General features: G+C 36.5%; 1 pseudogene; it reads left to right on the forward strand.

The window, feature by feature from the left end:
- The first annotated feature begins 14,320 nt into the window (after nt 1-14,320).
- Nucleotides 14,321-14,602, forward strand: LOC112860695 (dolichyl-diphosphooligosaccharide--protein glycosyltransferase subunit TMEM258 pseudogene; annotated as a pseudogene).
- The last annotated feature ends 1,332 nt before the right edge of the window (nt 14,603-15,934 follow it).

Here is a 15,934-nt window from a genome sequence, read left to right on the forward strand (position 1 = left end):
CATGTACACCTCCTGTATAAATGAAAGATACTCAGGAACACTGAATAACTCCCCCAAATGATCAAAGCCACCACCTTAAATATCATCTCCAGCTAAAGACAAAAGAAATACATTGGATGGGTAGAGAAGGCCAGTTGCAGGAAAAGATATTGTTCTTATACAGTGTTAAGACCAAGTCTCCTCCACAGATAAGAATTTCTGGAGATTTAGTCCTCCTCTTCCAGGTATAGAGAGGGAGACACCCTTACACATGTAGATTTTACATAGGTAAAGCTCTTTTTACATATGTAAGTTTCTTTTACAAATGGGTTAACTTCTAACCAGAAGGAAGCTTATTTTGGACTGGTATATTCTGTTCCCTTTTAATTTCTTCTAAGACAAGATGGAAGCTACCAAACCCAATGGACAAAGATTCTCATCCTGTAACATTCATGTGCATCTACTTGCCAATTCCCTTAAAAAGTGCATACAAAACTTTAAAATCATTTGCAAATGATTACGAACTCACTAGAAGTTATAAAAATCATATCCTGTTTCAGATATTCATTGGGTCTTCCAAATAGCTCTTTCTAAAATGTATCATTAATTAACAGCAATCATTTTATTATATTAGTGCACTGATCTGTTTTTTATTTTTTTGTAGGTTTTTCTGGAGAATTCTTCTTTTTCTTTGTATTTTCTTAGTATTGGGAGGTTTATAGCCTTATATAGTTAAATAAACGTTCTCAGAGATGAAATTTACTGAGAAGCTATGCCCAAATTTTTTTCATATACTATCTTAAAATCTTCTGACAACCTTTTCAACAAATTTAAGAATGCATTATAATTCTCATTTTGTAGGTGAGGAAAAGAGCTCACAAAAAAAATCACTTGCTTCAAGTCACACAACTGGTAAACATCATTAATATATAGAACTCAAGGATACATTGATTGTACTCACTGTACAAGTAAATAAAAGAAAAGAAGTTTGGGACAGATGTTTTATTTTCTATCAAGTAACAAAAATATAGCAATTAACTTGGAATGGCATTCTCAAGTTTGGTTTACTTTACCCTAAAGAAGCAACTTTTAATTTCCCTAAATTCCTTGAGCCAAGATATCAAGAGAAATGGACTCCAGAAAGGCAAAGGGGAGGGTTGTACCCTATCTTTGGCTTTCTCTTCTGTTTACCTTATAATCTCAACTACATTTCAGTGTTTATCTTCTTTTGTTTAATGGTAACTTATGATTTCCTGCTCTTCAGCAATTCAGCGATTTCTGAATATACTGAGCTTTGCCTAAAGGGAATGACTCCCCACTGATATCTGATTCTGTTATTGGGTATCTCATTTGACTGGGAGGTTAGTGTTGCTTTCAGTTCAGTTAGTTTCCATTTGGGAATACACATCTGACTTACTCAAATCTTAGAATGCCATTTGCTAAAGTAAGTGGAAAATAACATCTTGCAGATCCTCAACTGACTTAAGAAATAGACATTAAACATTATTAGAGGCAGAATTTGTATGATCCTATTCAAAAACTTTCTTCATGCCTTCATACTGTTCCCTCCTTCAAATCATCTATTAGAATTTTTCATCCCCATCTCCCTAATGAAAACCCAGTTATGTTCATTCAGCTGACAAATATAACCTGGGTTTGGCCCTGTTAACCTATACTCTCAGGAAAAAACAGAGAATGGATGAGACAAAAAAAACCAAAAAACAAAAACAAAAACAAAAAAACAAAAAACAAAACCTTCCCTCTTTCCACATATGCCTGATTGGCCTGAGATCCAAAATGTGTTTTATTTAATGGCCTAAGTCCAGAAGCCACTGCTGATTGCATCATTACATTGTCATTTGTTTATTTGCTATTTTTCCCCCCTGACTGACTTGAAATGCTGTTTCTAAAACTTTTTATTTTTTTGTCAGTTTCGCTCCTGGCAGTTGATACCCTAAAATAAGGCAAGTTCCACGACGGTGGACTGTCTCTGTTCCCAAGGCTTTGAACTATCTGGGACAAACCAATTATAATTGGATCACTTAGCTTTTAGAAACCTACCTACCTCTTCTAACTTGTTCATGCTGCCATCCCAGAGTCTGTATGAAACAGGCTATAATGAGCCAGGGACTGCCTTGGAAGAACTCAGAAGATTAAATTCCAGTTATATCAAAATGGTAGTTACTTTTGCTTTCTAAGCAGTGTTTCTGAAGAGGAGATGAGTGAGAATAAATCTAGGCCTCAGGTAAAAACAAACACCAAATAACACAAGGCAGGAAGTCTCATCTTATTCCTGATGATGAATGGTAAGAGCATCAATCTGCTAGTGATCAAGAATGGACAGTTATTTGAATAGAAGCCCAAGAAAGAAAAAGAAAAAAAAAAAAAAAAAGGAAGATTAAAATTAATTCAGGAAAAAGACCATGTAGCTATTTCCTTCCTTCATCATTTATCCTTTCTTCAAAGGGGCCACTTCCCACCTGTCTCTTTTCTTTACTTTCTATGCTTCATGCTTGAAACTTTAAGGTAACAGGTCTCAGGGCAGAAAAGCGGGTGGAGCTGTCAGGACAGGAAAGGAAAAATTTGGTAAAATGATCAGAGGTTGTTTCTGAGGGACGGGTTGAGATGTGTGTAAGGAACCAACTTTCCTTCCAAATTTCTTATATTCCAGATCAGCTCCTTCCCACGATGAAGCTTTGTCTGCTGTGCTCCAGTCAAGGAATCCTGAGCCCTAAGAAAGCACGACTCCAACCACTGTGGCCAAAAGGCTAATTTGTTTCTCACATATCTACAGAAAAAAAAATGTTTCCTTTTTACTTATAAATGCTTTCTCCAGAATCAATAGGATACATATGTTTTAAATATATGCCAAACAAATACAATATATTTTCATAGCTTAAAAAAGTTCCCACTGGTAAATAAATAAACCCATAATTCAGAATTCAGCCTGCCACTATGGAAGGGCTGTAGGGACCTGAGGCTAAAGAGGCTGAAAAGAAAAAGACTCAGAAGGCTGGAATGGGAGTTTCTAAAGCTCAGAAATTCTAATGACTATTTATTTATTTTTTATTTTTAAAAAAATTTTTTTAACGTTTATTCATTTTTGAGACAGAGAGAGACAGAGCATGAATGGGGGAAGGTCAGAGAGAGAGGGAGACACAGAATCTGAAACAGGCTCCAGGCTCTGAGCTGTCAGCACAGAGCCGGACGCGGGGCTCGAACTCACGGACTGCGAGATCATGACCTGAGCCGAAGTCGGACGCCCAACTGACTGAGCCACCCAGGCGCCCCTCTAATGACTATTTAGAAGTGGACACTGACTCTTTAGAGCCATAGGGATGGCTATCACAGAAATAAAATGTTTCTTACCCTTAGGCATATGCAGTGTCCAGGCTTACAAGATTATTGGAATTCTATAAATAAATATTTATAACTAATATTGCAGAGATAATTTACCAAAGATACACCTAAACTGTCCTGGCTGATGCCTTAAATTTCTCCAAAATCAATCTACTCTGTTGGCTTGATGCTCTATAACATTATGGGTGGCTAAAATTTATTTCCAGTGTAGCTTAAATTTTGAGTTACAGATCCATTCCTAACAGTATGGTCAATGGAGAAAAGCAAAGGGTGGCAATGAGGATCTGACAGATTTGGGGAAAGTTATGCCACCAAGGTTTAAAAAAAAAAAAAAAAAGAAAGAAAAGAAAAGAAAAAAGGCAATGAATCTTCAGGGGTTTGACTATTCTCCAAGTTGATTAAGAGGAAGACTTAAACCTAAATCACTATTAGACTCCAAAATTGTGTCATTATGCCAGAACTGAACAAAGGTAAAAGAACAAAAAAACAAAAAACATCTGATTAAAAATTCTTTAAATATCTGGTACTTTGAGCTATCCTATTCAGGATATTAAGAGAAATGCTGTATATTATTACAAGTTATTTTTCCTTCCTGCTCTATTAATATGGAAAATTCCAAATATATAAAGTAGTTGACTATAAGATGAGGATCCTATTTTGATTCTGAATTATATAAAAGAATAAGAAAAGACAATGAACATTGTCAATGGATTTGCACAGTGATCTGAAATTCACTTCTCAACAAGAAGTGACTTATTTTATAAAAGAAATGTTTTCTTTTAATATATATTTATCATATCATCAGTATAGTTGGTAAAGATTTACCACTAATATTATTTTACATTCTAAAAAGATTACAAGCTACTTTCATAGACTGCCTGAAATCTGTCATTTTGAATGACATTCAGAGGGGACACAACACTGAAAAAAATTAAAGATACTGTTTAGCCCCCTGAGAAGCATGGAGCCTGCTTGAAATTCTGAGCAATTCATTGGTTATTTTGAAGGCTTTAAGTTAAAATTAGTAAACTCTCAAAAACTGTTTGCAGCTCTAAGATCAAATTTTATATTATATTTATGCAACACAAATGCAGACATCAGGAACAAAAGGCTTGCCCGTCTTAAAGGCATTCCTAGTTTTAAAATCACAGAGGTTACACTTTTCTCTGTGTGTTTCTGAGTTTACTGTCAAAAAACCCTTAGACAATCTGTTTACTCAGATCCCTCTGTGACCTTTCCTTTCATTTGAACCTTTCATGCATAATACATTTTAATACTGGGGTTGCGCACAGAGTCCACCAACTAAACACATGAGCATTGAATAAACATTCCTGAGGACAAACGAAACTTGTGGAATGTGAAAATCATTACAACTAAGTTTCATTTCTGTCCTTTCTTTATATATATATTTTTAATTTTATTTATCTGAGAGAGTGGGGAGAGGGGCAGAAGGAGAGAATCTTAAGCAGGATCCATGCTCAGTAGGGCACCCAACATGAGGCTTAGGATCATAACCTGAGCCAAAATCAAAAGCTGGACATTCAATCAACTAAGCTACCCAGGCCCCAACATTGCTGTCCTTTTAATTACATAGTTTGTAAGTGTAACATGGCCAAGAACCAGATTTACCTCCATTTCTAAAAAGGTATATGCCAGCCCCAAATCTATGACAATCAACCATTTTGGTCCATTCCCATGTGTTTTTTCTATTTTATCTTGGCTTTTGGACCCTATCTGTAATTTTTGGATGCTCCTCTATTATAAAAACCCTGAAGTCATTCTTTCTGGGTTGTCATTTTTTATTCACCTCTTCTACTCAGTATAACCTGTTCCTCAATCTTCTAGAATGGTCTAGATATATTTTTCTTGATCAGTGTTATCCAAAATGGTATTATATAGCTGTCTTATACAGTTCAGTTTCTGAGATGTGAGTTAGGAAAGGCTGCATTCTACACTGTCTTACATAGTTACCATGGACATCTTACATGAAAGATTCTGAGAAAATCATGATTAAGAAGAAACAAAACTGTTATATATATATAACTTTTTCTCAAATTTATCTAATTACAAAACATTTTTTTTCCATAACACACAAGAAGATCTTAGAGAAAGACACAGTGACAGGAAATATTATTCTGTATTCTAATCTCTTGAGCAACTGCAGCCCTTCACTACTGGCCTCTGATATGCAAACCATTTAAAAGGCATATTATTTTATTTTTTTTTATTTTTTTTCAACGTTTATTTATTTTTGGGACAGAGAGAGACAGAGCATGAACGGGGGAGGGGCAGAGAGAGAGGGAGACACAGAATCGGAAACAGGCTCCAGGCTCTGAGCCATCAGCCCAGAGTAAAAGGCATATTATTAACAGCAAAGTAGTATTCAAGGCACAGGCAATACTCCTAATTACAGATATTGAGAAGGCTATGTTTTTAATTCCTTCATATGCAATAAGCAAAGATCGCATGACTCAAGATGGCAACAGCCAGAAAGTGTCTTCCACCCATACATAAAGGTTAATGAAAGCTTTTTAATTCTTTACTTATATCCTACAATTAATTTAACAGAGCTAACTTGTGTTGTTCCCGTTGTTAGTCACCTGAAGATTATCTATATAAAAAAAAAAATAGAAGAAATTTTACAAAACAAATAGTGTACAATGAAAACTAACCAATCAATAGAATCGGACTATCTCAACTTAATGGAAGAGTCTGAACTAATAAGCTATGTAATAACAAATAATTTTTTTTTAATTTTTTTTAATGTTTATTTATTTTTGAGACAGAGAGAGAGCATGAACGGGGGAGGGTCAGAGAGAGGGAGACACAGAATCCGAAACAGGCTCCAGGCTCTAAGCTGTCAGCACAGATCCCGACGCGGGGCTCGAACTCACGGACCGCGAGATCATGACCTGAGCCGAAGCCGGCCGCTTAACCGACTGAGCCACCCAGGCGCCCCTAATTTTTTTTAATAATAAGCCCACTTAAGGTACAGAAATCCAGATCCAGATATACTCCTTGAAATCTGCCCTTTATATAGACAGAGCCATTTAAGAGATTGACAAGGGTGAGATGATGTACTATGAATTGTCACTGGTTTGTATAAATACTTGTATAAATATAAAAACACATATTGTTATGTAAAATAAAATAGATATAAATAAAAAATAAAAAGTACACATTTATACACACACATATGTTTACATATATGCATATGCACAAAGAATAAGAAATAGATGGCATTGTTCATATCTTTAAAAGAGACATAAACTGAACCACAAAACAGAAATAAGAAAATGATAATCCTCAGAGGTTCTCAAATGATAAAACTGAGAGATCCCAGGTTGTGAGGGGGTGTGCCCTTAACTAATTTAGGAAAGAGGCCACTGTAAGAAAAAATACAAAAGTAAGTTTAAGACCCACATAGTATAGACATATAGACCAATGAAATAGAATTGAGAGTCCATAATAAAAATAAACCCATACATCTATGATCAGTTGATTTTTGACAAGAGTACCAAGATATTCAACAGGGAAAAAAGAGTGTCTTCAACTGGATTTCCACATTCAACAGAATAGAACTACATCCTTACCTTATGCCATGTACAAAAATCAACCCAGAATGAATCAGTGACCTAAATACAGAGATGAACAATAAAAGTCTTAGAATAAATCATAAGGATTCATCTTTATTACTTTGGATTTGACAATGGATTCTTATATATGACACTAAAGCATGAGCAACAGAAGACAAAACAGATAAAGTTGCTCTCATCAAAACAAAGTTAAACAAAACAAGCCTTTTGTGCATTAAATGACATTACCAAGAAAATAAAAAGATAACCTACAGAATGGGAAAAAAATTGCACATCATGCATCTGATAAGGGGTTAATGCCCAAAATATGTAAAGAACCCCTAAAACTCAAAAACAAAGTCCCTTGTAAAATGGGGCAAAAGACTTGAATAGACCAAAGAAGACATATAAATTGCCAATAAGTACATGAAAAGATTCTCAACCCTATCAGTCTTAAGAGAAAAGCAAATCAAAACCACAATGAGATACCAGTTCATATCCATAAGGACGGTATATATAAAAATACTGAAAACAGCAAGCGTTGGCAAGGATATGAAAAAAAATGAGGGACCTCATACACTGCTGGTTGGAATATCAAACGGTGCAACCAGTGTAGAAAATAGTTTGGAAAGCTAAACAGAATTAGCATATGACAGCAATTTCACTTCCAGCCATATACCCAAAAGAACTGAAAAAATAGACTGGAAGAGATATTTGTATTTCAAAGTTTGTTTTGGCTTTATTCACAGTAGCTAAAGGTAGGAAAAAAACAAGTGTCCCTCAGTGGATGAATGGATAAACAAAACATGTTATCTCCGCACAATGGAATATTATTCAGTGTCAAAAGGGAGTACAATGATACATCTGATACATCTGATACACACTATAACATGGATGAACCTTGAAAACATACGAAGTGAAGTAAGCCAGACACAAAAGGGCAAATATTGTATGATTCCCCTTATATGAAATATAAATAAGAGGAAAATTCACAGAAACAGAAAGTAGAATAGAGGTTATAAGGGGCAAGGTTAAGGAGGCAGTGGGGAGTTATTGCTTTATCAGCCCCACAAATATTCAGAATGGTTACAGAATTTCTGTGTGGGTGATGAAAAACTTCCAGGAATAGACAATGATAATGGTTGTACAATACTCTGAATATAATCAATGCCTTCAATTTGTACACTAAAAACTAGGTAAAATGGCAGATTTTATGTTATATTTTAACATTTTTAAGCTAGGTATAAGTAATAAAGATTTTAATTTTCTATTAAGACCATGTATAGATAAAAGATAAAAGAACTATTAAAACAAAATGGGGCACTTGAGTGGCTCAGTTAGTTAAGCATCTGACCCTTGATCTCAGGTTAGGCCATGATCTCACAGTTCACAGTTCATGAGAACAAGGCACACATCAGGCTCTGTACTGACAGTGTGGAGCCTGCTTGGGATTCTCTCTCTGTCTCTCTCTCTCCCTTCCTTCCTCCCTCCCTCCCTCCCTGGCTCGCTCTCTGCTCCTCTCCTGCTCATGTTCTCTCTCAAAATAAACATACATTTAAAAAAAAAAAAAAAAAAAAAACTAAAAGGGAAGAAGGCCCATCCCGTGCTCTTCCTCCTAGGGAAATTACTGAATTTATCTCACAGATGTGTTTATCATATGAACAATATATTAATCTTTAGAAAATCCCTCAAAAAACTAAGCACAAGAGTAAACACTGATTTTGAATAAAGAAACACATCACAAAAAATTACCACTTCAAAAACTCACAAATGTCACACAAATCCACACACATAACTTTTGTATTAAATGACTGCTTGAAACACTCCTATGCTTTTCCTATTTCTTTTTGTTCTTTATTCTTTGAAAGTTTCCTCATAGGATAATGATTTGCAAACCACTGTCTACCAAAGGGACAAAAAGATGATTTTGTGTTTCTTCTAGTATGACCTGTATTAGGAACTCAGCTGTGTGGTGAGAGATTTCCCAGAAGCTTCAATGTCACTTCAGGGAATCTGTCTTTAACTTTGTTTGTGTATGTATGTATGTATGTGATCTCTGCACCCAATGTGGGGCTCGAACTCATGATCCAGAGATCAAGAGTCACCTGTTCTTCCGAATGAGCCAGCCAGGCACTCCTAACAGGGAATCCTTCTTATCCTCCAGCCATTCTAGTTTACTTTCGCTCATCATCAACTGAAACCTCCTGTCCTGCAGAAGTAAATGCATGTCCTAAGGGCCACGTTCATTATCCCAAGGGACTTAATTTATACCTGAGGCAAACTTCTGAGCATCCTTAGTATAACTTCATGTGGATTTCTTGCCATACCTCACTGGACACTTCAGTCTCTGAGAAGTTTCAGGGTTTCCCATAAGGAAAGATATTTCATAAAAGCACTGAACGTTGAGGTTCAAAATGATCATAAAAAGCACCTAGTCCAGAATTTTTTGAACGTTAGTCACTAAGATCTACCCTCAGAGCTTTTTCATTTCAAAATACCTCTTCTTAAATAAATGTTAAAAAAAAATTAAATGCCTCTTCTGAGGCTGTTCATGTACTATCGCTTTTCCAATTTTTTACTTAGTCACGGACTTCAGTCTGACCTGACACCATTCTTTCTACAAAACTGTATGTTTGAATCGCAACATATTTTTTTTTTATAATGGATGTTAAAATACATTGATGGCTGAAAAAAGAAGAGACAAAAAGAATCTCCCTGGGTCCTGCTAAAATTGCCTCATACCCTGTGCACCAATGCAGCAGATGCTTAAACAAAGTAACTCACAGGGACTGGAGAAGACTTTTATTGGGAGAGTTAATAATAGAGAATAAGAAATCCCCTGGGACGCCTTGGTGGCTCAGTCAGTTGGTTGAGTGTGTGACTATGGCTCAGGTCATGATCTTGCAGTTCCTGAGTTTAAGCCCCCTATTGGGCTTGCCACTCTCTGTGCATAGCCGGCTTCACATCTTCTTTCCTGCTCTCTCTGTCCCTCCCCTGCTTGCACTCTCCTTCTCAAAAATAAATAAAACATTAAAATTAAAAAAAAATCCCTTACGTGATGGAAACTACATAGAAATCTTGTTATTTTCCAAGGCCAACGTAATTATCCCTTTTATTAAAGTTAGGTGGTGAAAACAGCTATATGTGCAGTTGTTTTCTTTTTTTTTTCTCTACAAGTGCTTTAACGAAAGTAATGCCGTTCATTACATTATTGCAATGGTTTATGCACTCCAAAGTCATTTTAATCAAATGAAAAAAAATGAGTAAAATTAAGTAATAAAGAAAGCAAGTAAGGGATCCAGACCCAGGGTTAATGAGGGGCAGAAAACAGATCTTGGTTAGTCACTTCCTCCCTGAACCTATGAAAACTTTCTCTTTCAATTCCTTAGTCAGTCTCTACGGGAAGAAACAACCATTCTATGTTTCACATACTACCCTGCCTGTGTAGGCTTTCGCACATTGTTTCCTACTCTTTTCTCTATGCTCTGTAAGCACAGCAAAGGCATTATTTCCATAGACATCCCTAAGTCACGCTGAGCACGTGGAAGGTGTTTCAAATTGTTGAATAAATGGTCAAATGGTATACATAAAAACAGACATCTAGAAAAAAAATCCTTTTAATAACCATCATTAATAATACTTAATAAAATTGATAGCGTTCTTAAAACTAGAGCACCCAGGATAAGAACTGAATAAATACAGATTTAAGAGGAGGTAAGACTGGGAATATTTTTGTTAACTTACATAAGACATCGTATTAACCTATATTTAAGTGAGACAAGTGTTGCCACACTCAACACTATAAAAATATGGTTTTAGTGTTTTCTACCCATCAGTCTGACAGATAGTATTGTTGGCACTTATATGAGATCGAAAAAGGGGAAAGAAAAGATTTCAATGTATCTAAAGCAAACACAGTCTGAGAAGGGCAATGGCAAGATTAAATTCAACAGGACAGAAGTTCACTGGTGGGCAGTAGGATTTAGAAACCACCTGAGTATAAGCAGAAGCAGGACAGAAGGACCCCCATGTAATCAACCTAAAGGTTTGTGGAAGAATAAAAGTGAGAGATGTGGCAGTTAAGTCTGAGACAGTCTGGACATGATGAAAGAGAATCCTCTTTGCTGAGCCTTGGGGCATGTTCCATGCTTAAGGCCTCACCAAATCAACTGTCCCCAGGAGCTGGATGGCTGATACAAATGCACATACATAGTGCATCAGGCAAGGATATGCTGGAGAATACATGGTCCCAATTCAGACTGAAGTTGCTCCCCGGCATCTACCAAGGCTTCATCACATAAAAACAGAGGGCCAGGATTGCCAGCACTGGAATTTGCTAAAGAAAAGCCACAAATCTTGACTCCTACGTGAAAGTTAATGATTATTAAGTCTTAGTGATTACTTACAATATTTAGAATACCATATAGGACAGACAAAACACATCTGTTACTCCAACTTGACCCTTCATCCTTCAGTTTGCAAACTGTGGTGTCACTGCACTCAACAAAATTTAAATTTTTATAGAGGTTATGTTAGCAAAACCATGGCTCTCAAAAGTTTTCCTGTGATTAGAGTGCTAAATATTAATGCATTGAGAATGTATTAAAATGCTAGGAGCGCCTGGGTGGCTCAGTCAGTTAAGCATCCAACTTCAGCTCAGATCATGATCTCACGGTTCATGAGTTCGAATGCCCTGTCAGGCTCTGGGGCTGACAGCACAGAGGCTGGAGCCTCCTTTGGATTCTGTCTCCCTCTCTCTCTGCCCCTCCCCCACTCGTGTTCTCTTTCTTTCCAAAATAAAAATTATAAAAATTTTTAAAAAAGATGTATTAAAATGCTCAATAGAAAGATCACTTCCAAGCATTATATACTTCCTAAGCATTATATTATTGCACCAGATGATGTGAGACCTCAAAACTCTTGAATATGGAGACCACTGACTTTTACATTTTATATAATTGCATTACAGTTTGCATAATAAAATTCTTATAATTTATATTGTTTCTGCCTCCCTCTCTCTTCTAGAATTATGCACCTTAATTCATGGAAGATTATTACCATTAGTCCCTTCCTCAACTCAATTATTTGGTAGATTTCACCTATGCCCCAATCCCATTCCATACCTCCCTAAAAGTATAAACTATTCCAAGGTATTTGATGTATATACTTCTTTTCTGTGTGGCCTCATACATTAAATAGTTTTTGTTCCTACCTTATTTTTTAAATTTAATTTTACTTTTTTAATATTTCAAGGTTTTACTTAAATTTTAGTATATAGTGTAATACTGGTTTCAGGAGCGGAATTTAGTGATTCACTAATTACATATAACACCTAATGCTCATCCCAATGAGTGTCCTCCTTAATGCCCGTCGCTCATCTAGTCCACCCCCACCCACCTCCCTCTATCAACCCTCAGTTTGTTCTCTGTAGTTAAGAATCTTTTTTTTTTTTTATTTTAAAAAAAATTTTTTTTTCAATGTTTATTTATTTTTGGGACAGAGAGAGACAGAGCATGAACGGGGGAGGGGCAGAGAGAGAGGGAGACACAGAATCAGAAACAGGCTCCAGGCTCCGAGCCATCAGCCCAGAGCCTGACGCGGGGCTCGAACTCACGGACCGCGAGATCGTGACCTGGCTGAAGTCGGACGCTTAACCGACTGCGCCACCCAGGCGCCCCTGTAGTTAAGAATCTTTTATGGTTTGCCTCCCTCTTTTGTTTTTCCCTTCCCTTATGCTCATCTGTTTTGTTTTGCAAACTCCACATATGAGGGAAATCATACGGTATTTGTATCTCTCTGACTTACTTCACTTAACATAATACACTCGAGCTCCTTCCATGTCTTTGCAAACAGCAGGATTTCATTCTTTTTGAGTAATATTAATGGAATCTTCCTTACCCATTCATCAGTCAATGGACATTTAGGTTCTTTCCATAATTTGGCTATTGTTGATAATGCTGTGATAAACACTGGGTTGCATGTGACCCTTTGAATCTGTATTTTTGTATCCCTTGGATAAGTACCTAGTAGTGCAGTTGCTAGGTCATAAGGTAGTTATATTTTTAACTTTCTGAGGAAACTCCATCCTGTTTTCTAGAGTGGCTGTGCCAGTTTGTATTCCCATCAAGAGTGTAAGAAGGTTCCCCTTTCTCTACATCCTTGCCAACATTACTTGTTTTCTGTATTGTTAATTTTAGCCATTCTGACAGGTGTGAGGTAGTATCTGTATGGAAACACAAAAGATCCCACATAGCCAAAGCAATCTTGAAAAGGGAAAGTGAAGCTAGAGGCATCACAGTTCCAGATTTCAAGCTATAGTGAAAAGCTACAGCCATCAAGACAGTATGGTACTGGCACAAAAACAGACACACAGATCAGTGGAACAGAATGGAAAACCCACAAATGGACCCACAACTATCTGGTCAGTTCATCTTTGACAAAGCAGGAAAGACTATCCAATGGAAAAAAAGACAGTCTTTGCAACAAATGGTGTTGGGAAAACTGGACAGCGACATGCAGAAGAATGAACCTGGACCACTTTCTTATACCATAAACAAAAATAAATTCAAAATGGGGAAAGCCCTAAATGTGAGACAGGAAACCACTGAAATCCTAGAGGATAAAACAGGCAGCAACCTCTTTGATCTCAGCCACAGCAACTTCTTACCAGATGCATCTTTGGAAGCAAGGGAACAAAAGCAAAACTGAACTACTTCATCAGAATAAAAAGCTTCTGCACAGCAAAGGAAACAATCAACAAAACTAAAAGGCAGCCTATGGAATGGAAGAGGTATTTGCAAATTACATACCGGATAAGGGATTAGTATCCAAAATCTATCAAGAACTTATCAACCTCAACACCGCCCCCCCCCCCAAAAAGCAAATAATCCAGTTAAGAAATGGGCTGAAGACATGAATAGACATTTTTCCAAAGAAGGTAGTCAGATGGCTAATAGACACGTGTTCTTACCTTCTTAACTTACAGAAACAGTACACTGTGTTCTAGAGCTACTTTTACTTTCCTACAAAGCATGTTGTTTTCAACATGTGTGTTTATTTAGTACTGAAATTACGGATGCCCAGAAAGTCTGTAGCTTGCTGGTACCACAAGCAACATTGCACGAATCAATCTGTGTGCATTCCTTTGTAAACTTTAAGGTTCATGTCCAGGACTGGGATTGCTGGCTCAGAGAGCATTAATTTTACTAAGTACTGCTTCAGTGCCTTCCAGGACTCCTGCAGCCATCACATTCCCACCACAGAAGGTGAAGATTCCTGTTGTTTATGTTCTCCAAACATGTGGCATGATCCATGCCCATAATGTATCTAGAATGATATCTCTTTATGTAATTTTCATTTTTTTCTATTCCAGAGGTGGAGCAATGGATTACCTTGCTCCTGGCAAAATGGAGCTCGAGGCCATGAGTAGATATACCAGCCCAGTGAAACTGGCTCTCTTCCCCCACCTGACCACAGTGCTATTGGCTGCTAGCATATTCTTTACCCTCTGGTTCTTCATTTGCAAGGTTACCTCCCCCAAGTGCACTCTGGATATCTACAAAGAGTTCCTCATCTCTTTGGTGGCCTCGCTCCTCATGGGATTTGGAGTCCCCTTCCTGCTGCTCTGGGTCAGCATGAACTCTCAAAGGTTCCAATCAGGTCGCTTCATGGAACCCCTGCTTTGGTAAACTGATTGTTTTACTACTGCTGGGAGCGCCCTCACCAGCTGCTCACAATAAAGGTAGATGTGTGCAAAAAATTTTTCATTTTTGTATTTACCAATGAACATGAGCCTCTCCTTATAAGACTAGTGATTTTTTTAGGCTTCTTCTGTAAGTTCCTGGTCCAAATTTTTGCAATCCTATGTTGAGATATTTATATTTTTCTTACTGATTTGTAGTAATCTCTACTGTAGTAAAACACACACAAACACACACACACACACACACACACACACACACACACACACACAGAAACACATGCATACAAATCACTTGGGGACCTTGATACAATACATATTCTGACCTACTGGGTTTGAGGTGAGTCCCCAAAGTCTATATTTTCCATAAACTCTTAGATGGTAATGATAATGATGATGAGGCCTGTCCAAGAACCACACTTTAAGTGGCAAGGTTGAAGATTATATTTGACTACCTGTTAACCTTTATCCTTCCATTTGTATTTAAATTTATCACAGTTCACAGAAGTATCCAACTGGGGGTTTGCATGATATTGGTCAAAGTAATTAATAATAAAATTAATTTAAGTATTCTAAAAATATATATTATTCTTGATTAAAGGACAGGCACATCTTTCCACTTACCCAGATCATTTTCTATGTTATTAACTTCAAAATTTTTCCATAGATTTCTCATGTAGCTTTAGTTAAGACCTAAATACACATTAGTTTTTGTGAATTTTCTGAAAAGTGTATTATTTATAGTTGGTTATAACTGGTTTGGAGAGGGATGCTATTGATTTTATTATGTTTGTACTTTACCGACAACCGTGTTGAAAACTAACCCTTATTAGTCCAAATACTTTGCTGATCGTTATTTACGGTCATTGTTGTTGTTTTTAGGTACATAACCACTTAATGTGCCCCAAATCCCAATTTTATCTTTTCTCTGTCAATTCCTAACACTTATTCTCAGAGCATTGATCAAGATATCAAATACTATATTATACAGTAGTTGTGCTAGCGAATGTCCTAATCTTGACCTATATTTTAAAAAGAGCATCTAAATGTTTTCAGTAGGTATAATGTTTGTGGTAGATTTTTAGCAATCATTGAACTTAATGGGAAAAAATGTATTTTATATGTTTTTAGATATATTTATTAGGAATATGTTTTTATAGGAATATACCTGCACATATGTACAATTATACACACACACACACACATGTCCTTATATAATATAAAAACAAATACATTTAATAATTATCAGTCCCCAAGTATCCCTAATTTATGAAGGGTTTTTACCAAAACATTACTGAAGAATTTTCTGCATCTAAAGATA

This window comes from Puma concolor, chromosome A1 (assembly GCF_028749965.1).
Source record: "Puma concolor isolate L17-30 chromosome A1, mPumCon1.1.hap2, whole genome shotgun sequence".
Classification (NCBI taxonomy): Eukaryota; Metazoa; Chordata; class Mammalia; order Carnivora; family Felidae; genus Puma; species Puma concolor.